Source organism: Hipposideros armiger, unplaced genomic scaffold, assembly GCF_001890085.2.
Source record: "Hipposideros armiger isolate ML-2016 unplaced genomic scaffold, ASM189008v1 scaffold_575, whole genome shotgun sequence".
In the NCBI taxonomy this organism is placed as follows: domain Eukaryota; kingdom Metazoa; phylum Chordata; class Mammalia; order Chiroptera; family Hipposideridae; genus Hipposideros; species Hipposideros armiger.
In genome coordinates, this window is record NW_017731925.1 from 990,645 (window position 1) to 995,529 (window position 4,885).

The 4,885-nt window shown below is 37.4% G+C and overlaps 1 pseudogene; it reads left to right on the forward strand.

The window, feature by feature from the left end:
* The first annotated feature begins 868 nt into the window (after positions 1-868).
* On the forward strand, positions 869-1,306 carry LOC109371507 (non-histone chromosomal protein HMG-14 pseudogene; annotated as a pseudogene).
* Positions 1,307-4,885: the final 3,579 nt, after the last annotated feature.

The window sequence follows — 4,885 nt, forward strand, 5'->3', positions numbered from 1 at the left end:
AAAAAATACCTGGAGGTTTTTCTTTCTAAATTATTTTGTTTTACCTTCATAAATTTAGATTTCCAGTTTCAGTGCTTAAATTTTCATTTTTCCTATTTTATATTTATTTTATTCTATAAAATTTGGGGAATACTTTAGAAGATAGAGACTTGTTTATTGCCTGAACTCCAGATGAATTTCAACTAACTGTAGGTCAGATATGTACTTCCCCCTCTAACTCTTAAGGTTTATCAATCAGAGCTTTATCTAACACTGGTTTTATCTCCAGCCTTTGGATAGAAATTTCTCTTCTAATTACCCTAGATCAGTATCAGATAGTGAAATACTGACTAGGGTGGGTATATCATTTTATTATTTTAGATTGGAATTGTGGGGATGGGAACAGTGCTGGGGAATTGGGGGAAGGGGAACAGANCTGATATCAAAAAAGTTTAGCAAAGTCATTGCAACAAGTTTGCAAACTTAATTGTTCAACCTCGTATATACAATGCAATAATTCTCAGGTGTAAAAAAAATGAAACCTTGCCATCTGCAACAACATTGATGGACCTGGAGGGTATTGTGCTGAATGGAATAAGTGAGACATAGAAAGACAAATGCCATATGATTTCACTTATATATGCAATCTAAATAACAAAATAAATTAACAAAGAAACAGAAAGAGACTCAGATACAGAGAACATTTTCATGATTGCCAGTTGGGAAGTGGTTGAGTGTATGGGTGAAAAAAGGGAATATATTAAGAAGGACAAATTGGGTGGTTCCCAGCAGCTCTGAAAGTAGCTGCCAAACAACCCAGCTTTGGGAAGGCTCTAGGTGTACTGGAGCCTGAAGACACTGAGCTCGTTGTGCCTTCCGGGCAGCCAGGATGCCCAAGAGGAAGCTCAGCTCTGTCCCCGAGGCAGTGAAGGAGGCGCCTAAGAGGAAGTCAGTAAGGTTTCTGGCTGAACCTGCTCCTGCAAAAATAGAAACAAAGCCAAAAAAGGTGGCAGGAAATGATAACTCTGCAGACAAAAAAAAAATGAAAACAAAAGGGAAAAGGGAAGCAAAGGGAAAACAGGCCTAAGGGGCTAACCAAGAAACTAAAGAATGTTTACCTGTAGAAAGCAGAGAAACTAAAAACCAGTACAGTCTAGCCTCTGATGAAGCAGGAGAGAAAGAAGCCAACTCTGATAAATATCACACACCATGTCTTATCAGTGGTCCCTGTTTCCCTTTTTGTACAATCCAGAGGAATATTGTTATCAACTATTTTGTAAAAACAAGGTTATTAGTAGCTCTAGAAACATTTTTTAAGAAGGAGTGAATTCCAACGCATCCCATTTTTTAAGTGTAAATGCTTTTTTAAAGAGGTGAAATCACTGGCTGGTTGTTTATTTTTTGGTACAACCAGAAAATAGTGGGATATTGAATATGGGAGGCTTTGATTGTCTTGGGTTTCAGCTTAACATTCCATAGATGGGGGTAGTTTTTACGTCCTATAATACAAAGCATACTAATGGCAATTTGGAGTCAGACATGCATTTAATATGTCTTGAATATTTTAAATTACCTCTATTCCTGTTTTTGGTAGAATTGTTTCCTTAACAAAACCACTCCTTTATCTTCATTCTCCCTGTCAGGATTTTTTGCACTTTGTAGCATATTTGTACTCTGTAACATCCACTTTTCCTAGTAAGTTTGTTAATGTTCTGTGAAAGATTGAGAAATTGAGTATGTAGTGTATATGATATAAAATTGTGAATTAGTGGGACTTTGATGTAATAGTGTATCAACATTTGAAGATATTGGTACTTGATATGCTATTAAAGAAAATTAGCCTCCAACTTTTAACTTGGAAAGTCACTGGAATAACCTTATAAAAGGGATCACAACTGCATGACTTTTTGTTTTTGGTATGTACATTAAGAATTGTGTACAGATTGAAATGTCTGTGTACTTATTCTCAAAACAACAACAAAAAACTCGATTATGAAAGAAAAAAAGCACAAATTGGTAGTTACAAAGCAGTCAAGGGGATGTAGGGTCTAGCATAAGGAATATAGTCAATAATATTGAAATAACTATGTATGGTATCAGAAGGGTACTAGATTTATTGAGGTGATCATTTGGTAAATTATATAGATGTCTAATCACTATATCGTACACCTGAAACTAATATAATATTGTATGTCAACTGTACTTGAAAAATTAAAAAAAATTAAATAAAGACTTGGGACATGTGGTAAATAATAATAGTAATTATTATTATATTTTTAACATTTATTAAAATAATAATTATTATTATACAGAGAATATCCATACACTCTTCACCTAGCTTCCATCTTACATAACTAAGGCATATTTATCAAAACTAAGAAATTAATGTTAGTATAATACTTTTAACTAAACTACAGACTTTATTCAAATTTCACCACCTTTTCCACTAATATATTTTTTCTGTACCAGGAACTAAGTCAGGATCCCACATTGCATTTAGTCATCATGTCTCCTTAGCCTCCTACAATCTGTGACAATTACTTGGTCTTTTCTTTTATGACCTTAACATTTTGAAGAGCTCTGGTCAGGTATTTTGCTTGTCAGGCAAGCCCTCAATTTAGGTTTAGATGATGTTTTCTTATTATTAGACTGAGTTTATGAGTTTTTGAAAGAAATACCATAGAGGTATTGTACTCTTCTCTGTGCATAGTATCAGGAGGTACATAATGTTTTATCTTGATCACTTGGTTAAGGTGGTGTCTGCCAGGTTTTTCCACTATAAATTTACTAATTTTTTTTCTTTGTAATCAATATATATTTTGGAAGAGACAGTTTCTCCTTCAACTTCTGCTTACTAATTTTAATGTTTTAAAGATTTTGTAGGGTATCAGATGGGAACTTGTCTTGTTAGGGAGACCACTTCATGGGTGGTGTAGATGCCTGACCACTGCAGTGTACACCTGAAGCTGAAGCTGAATAATGCAGAATGTCAACTATAATTTTATATATATATATATATATATATATATATATATATATATATATATAGACACAGGGCGTGGAGTATAGCATAGGGAATAGAATCAATGCAATTGTAACAGCTATATACAATGTCAAAGGGGTAGTACATTGGGGGAAGGGAGGTNTGTGCAGGTCAGAAGGGATTGGCAGGAAATATTTAATGTGATGAAAAACAAGGAGATACAACCCAGGTTACTCTACCCAGCAAAGCTATTTTTTAAAATCAAACGACAGAAAAAGAGCTCCTCAGGCAGGAAAAACCTAAAGGAGTTCATCAACACCAAACCAGTATTACAAGAAATGCTAAGGGGACTTTTTTAAAATTGAGGAATTGAGGGAGGGGAACAGTGTTGGGAAATTAGGGAAGGGGACCAGCCAAGTTGTTGTTCTTCAATCTTAGTTGTGGAGGGTGCCAGTTGCCATCTGACTGCCCATTGGCAGCTTGTGGCCTCTAAGCTCAAGGTGCCGAGTTCAGTCTTAGTTGCAGTTGGGCATAGCCACCATTCCATGCGGGAGTTGAACTGGCAGCCTTGTTGTTAAGAGCGCATGCTCTATCCACTGAGCCTTTCACATGGCAGCTCAGCTCAAGGTGCCGAGTTCAGTTTTAGTTGTGTGCAGGCATAGCCCACCATAGAACAGGCAGTGTTGTTGTTAGGAGCACATGCTTTCACCAGCTGAGCCATCCTGCCACCTGTTGGCAGCTCAGTGGCAGCTCAGTTCGGATGCAGCATCACTGGTCCATGTGGGAATTTAACCAGTGACGCTGTTGCACAGTGCTCGCACTCTTAAGCTAACTCTTAACCAACTGAGCCACTCGGCTAGACCTAAGAAGACTTTTTTAAGAAGAAGAAAAAAGGTTTAAAAAATATGAATAGCAATAACTCTACCTTTCAACAATTACTTTCAAAGTAAAAGGATTAAATGCTCCAATCAAAAGACACCGAGTGGCTGAATGGATAAGAAAACAAAACCCTTACATATGCTGTCTACAAGAGACTCACTTCAGATCAAAAGATACACACAGACTGAAAGTAAAAGGATGAAAAGAGATATTTCATGAAAATGAAAAAATAAAAAAAGCTTGGGAAGCAATATTTATGCCAGACAAAATGGACTTTAAAACAAAGGCTATAACAAGAGACAAAGAAAGACCTAATAACCCCACTTCTGGGTATTTATCCAAAGAAACCTAAAACAATATTTTGAGGAGATGTGTGTACCCATATGTTTATTGCAGCATTATTTACAATAGCCAAGACATGGAGGCAAGCTGGGTGTCCATCAATGGATGAGTGGATAAAGAGTTGGTACATACGAGATTGGACAATTAAGTTTGCGAACTCATCCTAGAAAAAGTGCTACCTACCTCATTGCTGAATATCACTATGGTCACCTTCGAAATACTCCCCTTGGGAAGCTATGCACTGACNCACCATCATTGTGCTCTTCCCGGGCGAGGCAGATCAGTAGCCTGCTTCTGGACGGCTGCTTATGCTGGCTACACACGGTAGCCCATGGCAACCCACTGCAGCAGGGGCTGCAGCTTATGCTGTTGTTGGCGACTGAGGGCAGCCCAGCTCCAGGTTGAGCTGTTGTTCAGCACCTTAGCTGTAGAGGGCAGTGTCACTGGCCCTCATAAGTGGGATCTGAACCGGGGCCCTCTGGCATCCCAAGGCAACTCTTAACCAACGTGCCACTCGGCCGGCCCTAGACATTCATACTTTCATATTTTGTTATTCTTAATTTGTGTAAGAATGGCACAAGTTAATTTAGTGTAGCTAAAATAACTTACATCCATCAATATGACTGTTTGCACACCATTGAAATTTGAACCCTTATCATAGGTATTCCTTATGCTTACATCATTTAAACAAATTAGAAAATG